General features: G+C 49.2%; 1 long non-coding RNA gene across 1 annotated transcript; it reads left to right on the plus strand.

Annotated features, from left to right (window-relative positions):
- Positions 1-235: 235 nt before the first annotated feature.
- LOC113875120 lies at positions 236-14,956 on the plus strand. Its single transcript, XR_003506173.1, has 4 exons — positions 236-475; positions 9,863-10,058; positions 11,319-11,482; positions 13,988-14,956. It is a non-coding gene; the product is annotated as an uncharacterized LOC113875120 (long non-coding RNA).
- The last annotated feature ends 2,813 nt before the right edge of the window (positions 14,957-17,769 follow it).

Genomic DNA, 17,769 nt, shown 5'->3' on the forward strand with positions numbered 1-17,769 from the left:
TGTGGACTCTTCCTGGACCAGGGGTCTAACCTGGCAGGCGGATTCTTATCCACTGGACCACAAGGGAAGCCGAGGTTGTGAGATTTGAAGAATAAACACACGTAGGCTTTCCAGCCTAGCCAGTACCTGCAATGACTGACTTTCTCCACGCATAGTTGAGGGCACTGTGGGCCACACTGCAGGCTGCCCTCGGCCTGGAGAATTGCTTCTCCCAGGTCACAGAAGGACACAGCAAGCCGGAAGAGGAGGTCAGGAGTAGCCGAGAGCTCCTGCTATCACCCATGACCGTTGGCAGGAAGAAGGAAAAGTTCTGACTGAGGGCTCCATCAGCTCCATCCAGGTCAGCATTGCTGTGGAACAGACTGATGAGGTGGAGATTTTATGCCACAAGTTCACGTGCTTCATGACAATGTGAGCAGAGAGTGGCCGCTGTTTCTCCTCGTCTGTCAGTGCAGTGCCTGACAGAGGTGGGCAGGTGAGTCCTCCAGAATGTCCCAGCCAAGGCCTCCCGCCAGCTAAGGCTCCTCTGCTCCCACTCTCACTGTACCTTTTCTTATTCTAGTAGATCCTTCCTCCTCTAATTAAAGTCTGGGGCTACAAAAAAAAAAAAAAGAATGAATGAGTGTAAAAGGTAAATTACAGGGCTGGGCCCTTTGGAGGAACCCAGTGTGTTAATACATCAGCCATCGCTGATTACTAATCAGGATGAAAATGGAGCCCCCAGCTTCTGGCCTGTTTTATCTGCCACTTCAAGTAAACTCCAGCTCATCTGTTGCCATCTCCCTAACCCAGAGTTCCTTCCTTTATTGGCCATGGCCCAGGGAAGGGGCATTCCTCTCAGCCCAGCCCAGTGAAGATCACCTTTTAGGGCTCTGTGGGTGTGTGCTCAGTCACTCACTTGTGTCCAAATCTTTGCAGCCCCATGGACTGCAGCTGCCAGGCTCCACTGTCCATGGGATTCACCAGGCAGGAATACTGGAGTGGGTTGCCATTTCCTCCTCCAGGGGATCTTCCCAACCCAGGGACTGAACCCACATCTCTTGCGTCTCCTACATTGGCAGGTGGATTCTTTACCACTGGGCCACCTGGGAAGCCCCTTTCAGGGCTCTATGTCCTCCTTATTCTCTCAAGGGGCTGAAGTGGGAGCAGGGTGCTCTAGGAGAGCTTTGTAGTGAAACTCCCCAAAATTTTCCTGAAAACAGCAAGAGAGTTTTCCGTTATTGCTCCATAAGTGTGAGTGTTCCCACAGGCTTCCATTACAGGCTTCTGTGGAACTAAGTTTTCCCAAACACGCTCTGTTTCAGTGTGAACACCAGATTCTCCACACAGCATACTCCCATGATTCCCACCGAGGCAGGGAGAAGAGGGTGCCCTGGGGACCCTGGGGTCTGGACCCCCAAGCCTTGGAAATAAGAGGGAGATGGACTTGGGGGATCATGGAGTCCCCGGAGGCTGGAGCCCTGGGAGAGACCTTGCACTGCCTCCCCGGACTGGGGCGGTAGAGGTTAAGGGTCTTCTTGCCCCCAAAGCCCTGCTGATTTTTCTCTGCCTCCATCACTACAGCTTCATTTTAAAGAGTGCTTACAAGTGTTCTCAGCAGATCTGTTTTCTCTATTCACTAACATTTCTTCAAAAACTTGAATTATCTTGCCAATATTTGCAAATCAGAATATTTCACATTAAACAGGATTTCTGGTGTCTCTAGAAGTACTGAGAGACGTCACCACACAGGGCTCCTGTTTCCTCATGGAAAAAGTAGATGGGCCTGAGCAAGCACTGCTCCTTTTAGAAGGATGTGCAAAGTCCAGTTTGCCACAATTCCCATCTGGCCCACTTCAGTCGGTTACTTTACCTGGTTTTTGTTTTTTTTTGGTTGCAATGGTTCTTCACTGCTTTGTGTGAGCCTTTTCTAGTTGCAGAGAGCAGGGGCTAATCTTCACTGTGGTGCATGGGCTTCTCATTGTGGTGACTTCTTCTACTGCAGAGCACAAGCTCTAGGTTCATGGGCTTCAGTAGTTGTGGTGCACGGGCTTAGTTGCTCTGAGGCATGTGGAATCTTCCTGGAGAAGGGTTTGAACCTCCATGTCCCCTGTATGGCAGGAGGATTCTTATCCACTGCGCCACCAGGGAAGTCTGTTACTTTACCTTTTAAATTTTGGATCACCTTTATAGAACCCTTACCCCTTTTCAAATCTGCTTTACCAAGAGCAAAATTGTTACCACCACCATCACCACCACCATCACCACCACCATCATCATCACATCCGCCATCACCACCACCACCATTACCCACCACCACCATCATAACTAACACCATCACCACCACCACCATCATAACTAATACCATCACCACCACCACCATCACCACCACCATCATCATAACTAACACCATCACCACCACCACCACCATCATCATAACTAACACCATCACCACCACCAACATCACCACCATCACCACCATCACCATCATTACCATCATCATCACCATCACCACCACCACCATCATCACCACTATCATCATCACCACCATCACCACCACCACCACCATCATCATAACCAACACCATCACCAACACCACCATCACCCACCACCATCACCATCATCACCATCAACATCACCATCACCATCATCACCATCAACATCACCATCACCACCACCATCACCATCATTACCCACCACCACCATCATAACTAACACCATCACCACCATCACCACCACCACCACCATCATCATAACTAACACCATCACCACCACCACCATCACCACCACCACCATCACCATCATCACCACCAACATCACCACCATCACCACCATCACCATCATTACCATCATCATCACCATCACCATCATCATCACCACTATCATCATCACCACCATCACCACCACCACCACCATCATCATAACCAACACCATCACCAACACCACCATCACCCACCACCATCACCATCATCACCATCAACATCACCATCACCACCACCATCACCGTCATTACCATCATCATCACCATCACCACTATCATCATCACAACCATCACCACCACCATCACCACCATCACCATCATTACCATCACCACCACCATCACCACCATCACCATCATTACCATCAACATCACCACCATCACCACCACCTTCACCATCATCATCACCACCAACACCACCATCACCAACATTGTCATCACCACTATCGTTATCACCATCACCATCATCATCATTATCCCATTATCACCATTAGCATCACTATCTCTGTCACCATCATTGTCATCATTACCATCACCATCATCATCTCCACCTCCTCCACCAATCTACATACACATAGGCGTGTGTACACACACAGAGGGACTCTCTTTTTCTTTCACCAGATTCATTTCTTTACCTCTGACCTGTTCGGAGCTCCTTCAATGTATCCAAGTGTTGCTGGCTCATGCATGTACTAGTTAATGCAACTGGGTCAGAGCTGGTGGGGTGGGTGAGAGCAATGGTGGGTGAGGGTGGAGTTGGAATACTGTGTTAAGAACGCCCATCTTGCACAGACCTCGGAAAGATATGTTGGTGAAATTTGCTCACATGGTGCATCTCACTTAGGCTCCATGTCTGGCTATGGAAGGATATTCATTGCCATTGTTTTCTGTAATAGCTGTCTGGTACTGACTGGGCATCCAAGATTTCTTCAAGGAATCACCAATTCTCAATCCACTGAGAGGTGAGGTAGACCCCACTTCCAGCTCCAAACAGTCCAGGGTCCCTCCAGTCAGTCAATATATTCCATGCCCTTGGCCCAGGGGCTTGTTGGAAGGTGGACACTGAGCGCACAACAGGTCAGCACAACTCAATTCTTGGACTTGCTTGTGGAAGACTGGCTAATGGTGCTTTTTGCCCAAGGAGTTTGCACATCTGATGGGCTAAGGGTAAGGAGCGGCTGGGGATCATCTTCACAGCAACTGGGGAGCCTGGCTGAGAGTAAAGAGCTCAGCAGGGGAAGGCAGGGGATGGGCAGGGGAGGAGGCCCCAGGGCCCTATACTGAGTCATCCCTGAATCCACTCTCATGACCAATAAATCTGCTCTTCTGCCATTTTGAGTTGGGTTTCTGTCACTTAACGTCAAAATAGCTTTAGGGGGGCCTCCCTAGTGGTCCAGTGGTTAAGAATCCGCCTTGCAGTGCAGGAGATGCAGGTTCGATCCCTGGTCAGGGAACTAAGATTCTACATGCCATGGTAAAACTAAGCCCCCGATCCACAACTGCTGAGCCCAAGCACCACAACTAGAGAGAATAAGCACTGCAACAAAAGACCATGCATCATGCACGAAGATTCCACAAGCCACAGCTAAGACCTGGGGGAGCCAAATCAATCAATCAATCAATATTTGTTTAAAAATCAAAACAGCCTTGAAATATTCCATTCCTTTCCTTCAAGATGTTTCTGGAAATGTTCCAGCCCAGCCTGGCTTCTGCAGGGTTCAAAGGTCACCTTATCCTCTCAGCTTCAAGTTCCTGCCCCAAGAAATGGGTGTTCTTACTCTGAACAGCACAAGCTGTCACCCAAGTTGTCTCTTCAACATCTGTAGGAGGTGGACACTCTGGGGTCTGGGCACTGCCTTGCCCCCACCCACTGAGCTCTGGTTGGGGTTCCTGAGCAAAATGGGGTTCCTGAGCAAGCCAGCATGTTCTCCTGACCCTGGGCCCCACCTCACCATGCGGAGGTCTGTCCTCCAGGATTCTCAGCTAAGCCGACTCTGCCCCTCTGGGGGTGAGCACTGATTCCTTGGGTGTTAAGGCTGGGAAAGCTTGGTGGCCCCCCAGACATGCTGACACAACCCTAGAGGCAGCCATGGGAGTGAGATTACAGGACCATTTCAGTCCCTCTGCCCCAGGGAGTCATATAAAAACCCAAGACCCCTGCCCCTCATGCCAAGGAGCCCTCCGGGACCAAGGTATCATCGTAAGACGGTCAGCTCCCCAGGTACTGTGTTTTTTCTGTTGTTGTTTCAGAAGTACTGGTCCCAGAAACAAATGTCAGATTTTCTCATCTGTAAAATGGATGTTAAAAGTCTGAAGGTGAAAAGATAAGAGAGAGAGTTTGGACCTGCTTCCCATATGCAGTTCACACACACTGGCCACGACAGAAATCGCTCGAGATGTACGAGTGGGAGAGAAGAAGCAGGGGGATTTCACTACAGAGCTCACTTCTTTTGAGGGTCTCAGTTGCTATAATAGATAAATATGGTGGTGGGTGTGCTAAGTGGCTTCAGTTGTATCTGACTTTTTGCGACCCTATGGACTGTAGGCTCCTCTGTCCATGGGATTCTCCAGGCAAGAATGCTTAAGAGGGTTGCCATGCCCTCCTCCAGGGGATCTTCTCCACTCAGGGATCGAACCCATGTCTCTTATGTCTCCTGCATTGGCAGGTGGATTTTTTACCACTGAGCCACCTGGGAAGCCCAGATAAGGTGGAGATTCCAGTAATTTCATAGGTGAAACTGGCACCAAGAGACTGACTGACTTACAGACACTGAAAATAATGAGAAGCAGATGTAAAAACAGTGTAGGTACACCAACTGTCTTGCTGCATCATGAGTGAGACCCCCTCAGACTCCTACCTGCCTTGCCCCGAGTCTCCAAGCCAAGAACCAAGGGTCCCCATCCCTCCCCTGACCCTGTCCAATGCCCAGGAATGCCCCCTCTTCTTCCTTCCTCTCTCCTCCATGGACCTCCCCACGGCCCCCAGGACTAGACTCTGTGTCCCTGCAGGAAGGAGGATCAGGGATGGTGACTGAACCAGTACCGTATGTTCCTTCCCAAAGAAACTCTTTCTCAAGCAGATGAATGTAAATCTCCACTCCTCCTGCCAGTATCCCCACGCCTAGCAGTTCCAGAGCTGCTTCAGGTCCTGAGCTAGCGCAGGAGGGAAGAAGGAAGTGAGGCAGGAATAGAAATACAGAAACCGACATATGCGAGAAGTGAGTCTGTGAGTGGGCTTGGGCCTCAGACTCTGTGTTATTCTGATTATTATCCTTTCACGTTTTCTGGACCAGCCTAGAGAAAGAGATGGAATTTCTGCAAACTGGCTTCTAAAGCTAGCTAGCCGCAAAGAAAACAGGACTCCCAAAGGGTCATCATCAAGCAGCTCAGGCTCTGAAATGACTGCTAAGTTTCTCTCCCTCTCCAGGCAGCCATGAACGTCCTCAATAACGCAAACAAGTCTGCCTCCACCACTCCACTTGGAAATATTTGATCTATCGGCTTATCAGTGGGAACAGCTTCCCTTTGATGTGTGCCTCGAATGTTTTCCACAAAAACGTGACCAGATTTTTTCAGAACCTTCCACGTGCCTCTGTTAGTCTAAGAATGCCCCAGGTGTGGAATGCTACGTAATAAGGGTTGAATGGTGAGAAATTTGGGGCAGGTCAGCTAGACATACGGGTTGAGAAGGGGCAGGAGGTATGTTCAGCTTGTGTCAAGGAACAAACCCACAAATGGGCAGATCAAGGGGGAGGATATTGCCTTCTCTCCTCCTCTACCTGGACACACAGCTGAACTATGTTTCCCATACTCCCCTGATGCCAGGTGTAGCTATGTGACTGAGTTCTGACCAATGGTGTGTGAGCAGATAGCTATGTGACTGAGTTCTGACCAATGGTGTGTGAGCAGAGACAATGCACTTCCCTTCCAGGCCTGGACCTGATCCTGGCTCTGTCCCACCTCTGATTGAATGAAGAAGATTCAGAGGTCAGAGGACAGAGCTGGACATGGGAGGGTCCTGGGTCTCTCCATGACCACTCAGGATCAAGCCACCCCTGCCAACCAGCCCCTGGTGACCTACTCTGGATAATAACAGGAACTTTTTTTTTTTAAACCATTTTTTTAAATTGAAGTATAGTTGATTTATAATGTGTTAGTTTCTGGTGTACAGCTAAGTGATTCAGTTATTTATATATATAGACATGTAGGGGCTTCACAGGTGATGCTAGTGGTAAAAAACCTGTCTGCCAGTGCAGGAGACATAATATGTGCAGGTTTGATCCCTGGGTCAGGAAGATTCCCTGGAGGAGGGCTCAGCAACCCACTCCGGTATTTTTCCCTGAAGAATCCCATGGACAGAGGAGCCTGATGGGCTACAGCCCACAGGTTGAAGAGTCAGACACAACTGAAGCAACTTTGCATGCATGCATGCACATATATATTTATTAATATATATACATATATATATGGACTTCCCTGGTGGCTCAGACGGTAAAGCATCTGTCTACAATGCGGGAGACCTGGATTCCATCACTGGGTCGGGAAGATCCGCTGGAGAAGGAAATGGCAATCCACTCCAGTACTATTGCCTGGAAAATCCCATGGACAGAGGAATTATTTTTTATATTCTTTTCTATTATGCTTTATTACAGGATATTAACTATATTTCCTGGTGCTATTCAGTATGACCTTGTTGTTTATCTATTTTATATACAGTAGTGTGTACTGCGAATCCCAAACTTACCCCTGCTCTAGCTCCTTTCTGCTTTGGTAACTACAGTTTTGCTTTCTATGTCTAGAGTCTGTTCTGTATCTTAGATAAGCTCATTTGTGTCATGTTTTAGATTCCACATATAAGTAATATCATACAGCAATTTGCCTTTCCCTGTTTGACTTACTTCACTTAGTGTAATAATCATTAGGTCCATCCATGTTGCTGCAAATGGCATTATTTCACTTTTTATGGCTAATATTCCATTGTCTATAGAGAGACATGAGCTTTTAATGCAGTAAATGTTTTTGTATTAAGCTTCTGAGAATTCATAGTGTAACTCTCCCAGCAGCTAGCATGTTTGGCATTTGCTGATGTGATGCTCTGAGGCAGTATTTGGTGAGTTGGTCAGAACTATTATATATTTGGCTATGCCAGGTCTCAGTTGCGGCACATGGGATTGTTGATTCTCATTGCAGCATGTGGGATCTTTAGTTGTGATGTGAAGTATTAGTTGCAGCATGTGAAATCTAGTTCCCCTCCCAAGGATTGAACCTGGGCTCCCTGCATTGGGAGTACAGAGTCCTAGCCACTGGAACACAAGGGAAGTTCCTGGTCAGAACTTCATCTGTGACAAATAACAGAAAACCCAAGTTGGAGGGGCTTGAGCAGAGTAAATGAAATTTATGAGCTCCTGTAACTGAGAAGTGAGAGGCATGTGGGGTTCAGGCATGGATTGATCAAGGACCCAAAAATAGTAACAGGAGCACACATCTCTCTCAGCACAGCTCCTCCACACTGGCTTCAGGTTGGCCAAGCTCACCTCTGTGGGGCTGGAAATGCCTGGCCAAGCCCAGCAGGGACTGTCATCCCAGAGTCCTCTTCTCTAGAGGGGTCACATATGTAGGGGAACACAACCTCTAATTGTCCAGGCTGAGGCACACTGATCCTTTAGCTCAGAGTCATGAATGGAGATGGGGCACAATCACTGGAGAAGCCTGGAACAACTATGATTGGTTTCAGGAAAGACCATGGTGCCCCAGCCAGCAGATGCAGGCACTAGGGAGGGTAGTGGGGCAGAGCAGATGTTGGATGCAAGAAAGCCCACCTGCTTCCCTTGGGGACTCCCTCCGTCCCACCAAATGGCCCCAGAGCAGCCTCCACCTCCACACATAACTCATGCAGATTGACCCAGCCCAGCATAAGTGCTCTCCTGAGGATTTTATTCCATGGCGGGGGAGTGGGGGGAGTACGGGGTTGGGGGGAGGGGCAGAGACCAGAGTGAGCCTCTAGACCGTGAGGGCACTGAGACTGGGGTTGTTAGCCTGTCCTCCCGGGGAGGGAGCCCCTTGTAGTGAAGGATCAGAGCTGAAGGCTGCACTGGGAGAGCCAGAGTCCTGCCATCTGTCCCTGCCTGGGTCCCCGAGGCAGCCTTCAACACATCCCTTCCTTTTGCCAAAGGTAGTTCAAGTCTATTTTTCACCACTCAAAGCTAAAGGAACCTGAAAACACAGACTTTTACAGACATCTTCCTTCTCTATCGTGTGTGATGAAACTTTCGATTTACCTGAAGTCCTTTCAGTTAGTCTGTGACCTACACATGTGAGACCTACACACGCCCGGGGATGGACCCCTGCATGCCATCTGGGACCAAGCCATCTCAAGAATTCCCAAAGTCTGGCCTTGTGATGCTGCCAAGGGTCCTCAGATCCCTCACACAACCCCCCATCAACATCCTAAACCTGCTCCCAGTAAACATAACAATGGGATCGAAACCTGACGCGAACTATTGACATTTCATCGGTGTTAAATGTTCTCAATCTTACATAAAAGTAGCTTTAGAAAAAGTGTCTGGTTCCATTGGTCTCTAACATATAATGCCCAGGTGATCTCCCCACATATTTAAAAGCAGACAGAGCCCCTGCACCCTAAGGTCAACTGAAAAAATTCACAGTCTAAAAGTTGAGACTATGTTTTATTTAGCTGACAAAACTGAGGACACAAGCCCAGGACACAGCCTCTCAGAAAATTCTGAAGCGGCAAGGGAGGGGCCAGGATATGTAAGAGTTTTTGCAACAAAGATCTGGTAGTGGGAACATCAAAAGAGTACTGTTAATTAAGGAAAACCAGATATCTCAAGTTAAGGGATTTAGCACTTTTCCATGTATGGGAAGATGCAAAGTCTGGGCTCACTGAAATCATTCCTCTGATATGCACTTCAGCTATCTGAGGCCAGTATCCTGTGTTTTCTCATCCTGAGTACTCTCAGGGTGCACCATCAGGGTGGCAACAGCTGTTGGCTGCTAGATGGGAGTCATCCTGCCTCCATCCTGAGTTCCCTCAGGGTTTGCTGTTGGGGAGCCTGTAATGTGATGGCTTGATGGCTGCAACATCATTTGTTTATTGATATGCAGGAAATATCTTTCATTTACCCTACCCTGTGGGTGCCCTGGAGCTACCAGATCTCCGAGGACTCTGGAACCATCTCAACTTTGATCACAGGAAAACTTCGTGAGCTGGAAGAAGTTAGTGGGTCCACAGTCCCCACTCACCAGCAGCCCCTGAGCGGATGGAATTTTGGAAACTTGGTGATCCTGCATGAACCTGCAGGTGGGAATCCAGCCAGGACCATTCTGTGGCCCACAGATTCTCACTCAACCTCACTTCCTTCATAGGAAGAACCACCCAGCCCCAGGCACCCATATTTCATGTCCCCAAGGAGGCAGGAATGCTGGAGGTTGGATCTGAGTCTCATGGTCCTTCTCTGCTTCTGTTGGACTCTTGGGGAGACATTCAGAGAAGAGGAAGGAGAATAGAGGTGGGAGCTCCCCAGGCACTGCAGCGAGTGACTCAGGAGCCTTCTGTTCAGTGGGGAATGTTCCAACTTCCAAGGGAGCCAGTCCCACCAATTCAGCCCCACCATCTGGAACATTCCATCTCAGATCCATTGGTGTTTACTTTCTAAAACTTTGCATTCCTGGGGTCTGAGATTGGGAGCAACTGTGTGTGGAAAATACATGCTTCCTTTCATATGTTCCTGTGACACATAACAGCTTGCTTTCAGTCCTTTAAAAACACAAACCAAAAAAAGAAGAAAAGAAACAAAGAAAAGCTTTCATCAAACACTCTCCCCAAAGAGAAGGAAACTTGCAGATTCTAGAACAGAAAGGGCTCTGAGAGGTGAAGACAGGTGTGACTCTGAGGTACCAGGTTGGTGCAGAGGAAGGTAACATGTGAGGGTCAGGTAAAGGGCCTTTTGAAAGGGATGAGCAGAGTCCAGACTGGCAGGACCCACCGTGGGAATTCCACAAAGCAGCCTGGGACATCAGACTGGGGTGGGGAGGTGGGGAAGCTGCAGAGTCACAGAGGAGGGTGCAGGGCCTCAGCTCTGGGCTAATCCTTTGGCCCCACGTGCTGTTCAGGCTGTTTCTGGTAAGTGGAAGAAACCCCACTTGAACTCATTTAGTTGGATGCAGTATGTATTACCTCATGAACTGTAACTTGGAGAAGAATGGAGTGAACCTTGGGTCATGGAAACCAGAGTTGTGGGTCCTGCCAAGCCCCTCTCCATCTCATACCCTGGCTTCTTTGACTTTCTCTGCCAACTTTCTCCTCTCCCTGCTTCCTTCATGTCAAACCCCCAAACGCACACTCCACAGACTGGGTCTCTATGGCAAAGTCTGAGAGCAGTTCATTTTCCAAATCTCTCCTCTGGGTCCCCTACCTAGTGACAGAACCCAGATAAAAACTACATTTCCCAGCCTCCCTTGCAGCAAAGCATGGTCATGTGACACATCCTGCCAATCATCTGTGACAGAGTGATGCCTGCTCTCCCAGGCAGATGTCCAACAGGAAGTCCTCTCTTCCCAGGTGGAAGGTGCACTTGGTGGAAAGCCATCCTTAGAACAACACAAGTGGAGACAGAGAAGACACATCTAACAAAGGAAGAAGAATGTGCTGGGAGACATGTTTGGCCTTCATAGGTCTTGGACAAATAAATCATGGTTGACCTGAGAATGGCCCATGGATCACAGGTAAACCAAAGAACAGTCATCCTAGCATCAGTTGTCCCCACGTTGTGACAGCCCAGAGCTCAGGGACCCTGAAGGCTTGGCATGGAATACAGATCCGACCCAGCTATCCTCTCTGCCTGAGCCCTGTCTAGCTGCTGGTGTCCTCTTCTCTCCAGACCAAACCTTCACCCCCTGGGCTGACCTCTCTGGAGCCCTGCTTCCCACTGGGTGATGATTTGGGTCCCTGGGAACCTGTCAAGTTCTGTCTCCCTCCTCTCAGGTAACCCAGTGACCTGCTTCATGAGAAAGCCCCTGTGTTTGTTTAGTGGGTGCCGAGGGAGTGATGGGTCCCTGGGTAATCCAGGCAGGTGGTCTCCTCAGGTGTGGCCACTGGATGAAGAGCCTTCCCTAACTCACACCTCCACTTCCCCCCTCATCTGCAGAATCACTCCAGTCCTGCTGTTTCTGCCATCACATCTTCTGGAGAGCCATCCCTGTGGATGGAGAAGCAGCAGAGCTCCTAAGAGCCCAGTGTTCTCGAGAGTGTACCTTGAGGTTCAGCTGAGTATATCTCACACTCTCCAGGCTCCCCTACCCCTCTGTCCTCATGGGACTTCTTATCCACATGGTTGCTTCTGGCGGCAACAGTCCTAGCAGCCCCCACTGCTTTGAGGATAATATCCATGTCCTTGCCATTCTCCCCAAGAGGCCGGGGGTCCAGGCCTGCTGCCCTCACCTCAACTTGTTGCCACCCAAAAGCTTGGCCTTCTCTGCCCACTGAAGCTGAATGAAACATATGGAAACAGAGTTTGGGGGAAATAGAAAGATGGCTTTTATTCTTAGCTGGTGGAGAGGGGAACATGGTAGGCTCATGCCTCAAGAACTGTGCCCCCACTCCATGAGGAGTCTAGGGGTTTATATAAGGCAAGGGCTCACAGTCAGGAGTCAGTGATGAGGAACAAAGGTGAGAGGATCTTGATTTCTTCCTCTTGCATAGTTTCAAAGACCATCATAAACTGGCTTCAGTAACCTAGTCATTGAGTCTGGCAGTTTGGTGGCTCTGCACCCTTCTTCCTGATATATAACTATAAGGAGAATGGTGTTGTAAGGGAAAACACCAGATACTGGATGTATTTAGCATAGAATCAAAGGAAAAAATGTGAACTGTATCTCCTGCCAAGTTAGGGGCAGAAAAGCAAACTTAGTTACAGAATGCAAAGTTAGGAGCAATTAAAGTTTAAAAAAAAAACACAAAACTAGGAATATTCAGGCCTGCTTACTGTTCTCTTTATCTTCTTTGTTCTCAGGAAAGGGAAAGAGAAAAACTCATTCCTCCTTTTTCCTTTTCAGTGCAACAATCTTGCACTTCTTCCCCCTTCTCACTGTACTCCGACTGCCCGGTCCTCCCGTGGTTCCGTGGACGTGGTTCCTTGGACGTGGCTCCTCTCCTGCCTCAGGGCCTTTGCACTTGCTGTTCCCTCTGCTCCATCTGCTTCCCTTCCATCACCTTAACTGCTGCTCATCTTTCAGAGCTTAGCCTCCCTCCCAGCATGTCAGGATTTCCTATTTTTCTCTCTGTAGTCCCATGTGCTTTCCTTCAGAGCATTTAGCAAAGAGTACAGAAATGTAATCATGTCCTTATTCGATTAGCATCTGCCTCTCCTGCTACAGTGGAAGGCCACTTGGACATCCCCACCCACCACTGCATCTTCAGAATACAAATGTTTGTTGAATAAATGAAAGATGGAAGGTCACACACAGGCCACGTGGACACAGATGACACAGATGGGCTCTTTGTGGTTTCCTCCGTGGGGACTGATCTCCAAACAAGGAATTCACTCCCAAATCAGAGAAATTGTCAAAGTGGGCATGTTACCCTTCCAGAAGCTTCCGTCTGTGATCTTGACACTGTGCTGGATATACAATCATTTTTAATTCAACCCAAATTGCCCATATGGAAGAGCCAGGAAGCTTGGCTTCAAGGAAGGATTCATCAGACAGATGTATCCTTTTATGTCACCTAAGACAAAGCAGTTTAATTGTTTCCATTATCTTCGAGCTTTTATTACCCTGGTTATTGATCTTCCCTTTTAATGAAGCCCATAATTAAGCAACTAGGAGGCTATGCTTGGTCTTAATGAGTATGCTGTCAGGCTAGGCTCTGCCAAGGAGCCCCCATAGCCATGAAGGAGAATCACCTTCTCCTCCCATCTCTTGACCTCTTCTGTTCCTTGACTACATGAAGTGCAAAGGTAAGGGGGCCCCAAGGACTTTCCTGGGGACATTGTCATTAGTAGTATAAGCAGGAGCCCTCAGCCGACACACAGAAGGGCCTGGTCCCACCCCGTTGGGACCAAAGCATCAGGAAGGAGGAGAAACAGGGGTAGAGGTGGACATGGACTCTTCCCACCTCTGGTGTCTGGCAGTTGGAGCAGGAAGCCCTGTTTCCAACAAGAGAGAAGTGGCAGCAATGACCATCTACCAGTGCAGAAAACAGAAAATGACATATCTTCCCTTTGTTTCCAGCTAACCATCCATCAGGCAGCTGACCTCATTCCTTGTGCGACGGACACCTGTGTCTCATCCTCCCAGAATTCAGTGCCCCTCCTGAGGGGGCCAGCAGCACAGCTTCCTGGGGGGAGTCACCCCCAGCTCTCAGTACCCAGGCTGTGAGAGTGAAGTCAGCCTCACTATCTGCTTCCAGCATTGTCTCCTGGCCAATCCACACATTGCACCCCTTGGCCCAGGGATTGGTTCAAGAAAGAGGACACAACCCAGTCAGGCAAGGTCAGATGCATCCGGAGGATCTTTGCCATAGCTATTGAGAGAGAAAGACCTCCAGAGGCCACTTCATGGAGAGAGCCTGCCTAAGGATGAAGCCAAACCCAGAGAGGACAGAGCTGGGGAGAGAAGACTCCTGACAGCATGATTTCCGTGCCTGGATAAAGCTATGCCTGAAGCTCCATCTGTCCTTCAGTTACATGAATCTTCAGTTACATGAGCCGTCTGGGACTGGATCCCACCCAGCTGAACTGAGGTTCTGCAAGTTCGGATTGATATATGATTCACTGTGGTCACAGTAAGTCTGTTGTATCTCTCTGGAGGCTTTCCCAGCTGCCGCAAACCACAGTGGTAGTAGGGGGTGGGAAGTCAGCTCAAAGGAGCAAAGCCCTGTTTCCAAATGCTGGACAGACGAGAGCGCAGGTGGGATAGGGCCTAGTGCCACCAGGTGGCACTGTTGAATGCTAGTCCTGCGCAGTCCTGTGGATGCTGCAGGGCGCTGGTCCAGGCCTGCAGAGGCTCTGGGCTCTGTATTGTGGTCCAGACAGTTGGCCCCCAGCCATGACGCCATGCTAGTTTGGAAGGCAGCTAAGGAGATTCCCAATCCTGCCACCAAGTATGCTGGAAGGAGCCCTGTCCCTTGTTATCCAAGCTCCCAGTCCCTGCCCTCGATTCCTCCATCTGAGGCCTCCTTGGGGGCTGCTGCATATCTAATAAACCACTTAACAGCATACAGTGATAGCAACCATCTATTTTGCTCACAAACATGCATTTGGGCCTGGATTGGTAGGGAGGGCTCATCTCTGTCCCACAGGGCATCAGTTGGATGGCTTGGCACGAACTGGGAGATTGGTGAGCTAGAGCTGGCTGTTGGCTGGGGCCTCAGTTTGAACCCATGTGGCCTCTCTGTGCACAGCTTGGTCTTCCTCACAGTGGGAAGGTAAATGTTCTGAGACCATGTACCTCAGAGACAAGTCTCACCTGCATGACCTAGCCCCAGGAGCCACATGACATCACTTCTACCTAGGGTGGGGACTGGAACCCCACCTCTCAATGGCAGCAATGGACAATGGGAGTGCTGTTTGTGTCCTTAAGAAAAATAGGATGGAGTCCTACCCCAGTCAATGCTGCATATTGTCTCCCTGCTTATTTAACTTCTATGCAGAGTACATCATGAGAAACGCCGGGCTGGGTGAAGCACAAGCTGGAATCAAGATTGCTGGGAGAAATATGAATAACCTCAGATATGCAGATGACACCACCCTTATGGCAGAAAGCAAAGAGGAACTAAACAGCCTTCTGATGAAAGTGAAAGAGGAGAGTGAAAAGGCTGACTTTAAACTCAACATTCAAAAACCAAAGATCATAGCATCAGGTCCCATCACTTCATGGCAAATAGATGGGGCAAGAATGGAAACAGTGACAGACTTTATTTTCTTGAGCTCCAAAATCACTGCAGATAGTGACTGCAGCCATGAAATTAAAAGATGCTTTCTCCTTAGAAGAAAAACTATGACAAACCTAGACAGCATATTAAAAAGCAAAGACATCACTTAGTTAACAAAGGTCCGTATAGTCAAAGCTATGGTTTTTCCAGTAATCATTATGGATGTGAGAGTTGGATCATAAAGAAGGCTGAGCACCGAAGAACTGATGTTTTTGCAATGTGCTGTTGGAGAAGACTCTTAAGAGTCCCCTGGACTGCAAGGAGATCAAACCTGTCAACCCTAAAGGGAATCAGTCCTGAATATTCATTGGAAGGACTGATCCTGAAGCTGAAGCTACAATAATTTGGCCACCTGATGCGAAGAGCTAACTCATTAGAAAAGACCCTGATGCTGGGAAAGATTGAGGGCAGGAGGAGAAGGGGACAACAGAGGGTGAGATTGTTGGATGGCATCACCGACTCAATGGACATGAGTTTGAGCAAGCTCCAGGAATTGGTGCAGGACAGGGAAGCCTGGTGTGCTGCAGTTCATGGGGTTGCAAAGGATCGGACACAACTGAGCGACTGAACAACAACCTCCCTAATAGGTCAGATGTGACCTTATTTGGAGGTAGGGCCTTTGTCGATGATCCAGTTAAGATGAGGGTGGGCCCTGATCCAATACAACAGTGTCCTTATTAGAAGAGACTAGGTCATGGGGACAACCACGTGTGCACACAGGGAAAGACGGCTGTGTACACACCAAGGAGAGTGACCTCAGGAGACAGAGGCCCTGCAGACACTTCGATGTCAGACTTCCAGCCTCCAGAATTGAGAGAGATTCTCAATGTAGGTTGTTTAAGTCACTCAGTCTGTAGTGCTTTGTGACCACAGCCAAAGAGGCTGATCCAAGGAGATGCATTGCAGCCATCTATGGAAAATGCCTCCCACCAGAGCAGGTGTGATAGCCTTGAGTATTAAAAGAGAAAGGGGGCAGAAGCCGGAAAAACCAACATATACGAGATATACAAGGCATGGCTCTGCCCAGGGAGCTCAGGGTCTGGGGGCAGGGAGGGGAAGGGGATGCACTTTGGCTGGTGGGGAAGTAGTGACAAAAACAGTGACGTCACCAGGTTCGACCCCTGATTGGTTCACCTTGCACATTTGTCCAGCAAGATGCATTTGCTGTCATGTGCTTCCTCTATACCTTCTCATTCAAGTTTCCCAAAACAAGTTATCTCGGCAAATTTCTAAAGAGAGTCCAAGTCCGAAAAATGGGCCCGGCAGTACATGTTCTCCCAGAACCGCCCTCATCCTCAAGATTCCAGGCTCCATGCATCTGTCGCCACTTCCCTGGAGGCGGTGCTGTCCTGCCCACCCTCAAGCCTCTGGAGCCCGCACACTCACAGCCCCATCACAACCAGAGGCCACCTCGGTGAGCACTCCCCGCAACACGAGGGCTGCTCCAAGTGATTGTCTGCCCAAGGTGATCGTTCTGGCCACCTGAAGAGGGAAGAGCTCCTACTGCAAATGGGATGTGGCACTCAGCCAGGTGCCCAGGCGATGTGCACGTGAAGGCAGCCCACGGGACCGGGAGAACAGAATGCTTGGCCAGATCTGGGGATGGGTGGTGGGGGCAGGCAGGTCTGGCAGTGCCATAAAGTCCAGACCTAGGAAACGCCCCCAGAAGGTCCCACAGGATGGCACTGAGAAGCGCTGCTCCACCTCCTCCTCAACCCAGCACAGTACCCGCATGCACTCCCCGGCGCCTCCCAGAAGAACCTCTCAGGTTCTTTGGGAGTCTGGGACTCCCTGCAGTAAGAGATGGTGCATCTGTCTAAGTCGCTACTGCAAATTGCAAGGCGAGTACATGATTACTTCCCTCCTCAAATTATGGGTAATTACACCTGGACTAAGTGTAATAATTGCAGACAAAGCGCTGTTGATGCAACTGTCAGGTACAATGTTTACTCAGCAAACCCGGCCCTGCCTTGGAGAATGAACAGGCATATTGGAGCAGCAGAAGAGAAGAATAAAACTGCATCTGAAATATTTCTGTTCTCCACCTCTGCCTAAGAGAGAACAGGCTGTGACATCCCTC

This window comes from Bos indicus x Bos taurus, chromosome 17 (genome assembly GCF_003369695.1).
Source record: "Bos indicus x Bos taurus breed Angus x Brahman F1 hybrid chromosome 17, Bos_hybrid_MaternalHap_v2.0, whole genome shotgun sequence".
In the NCBI taxonomy this organism is placed as follows: Eukaryota; Metazoa; Chordata; class Mammalia; order Artiodactyla; family Bovidae; genus Bos; species Bos indicus x Bos taurus.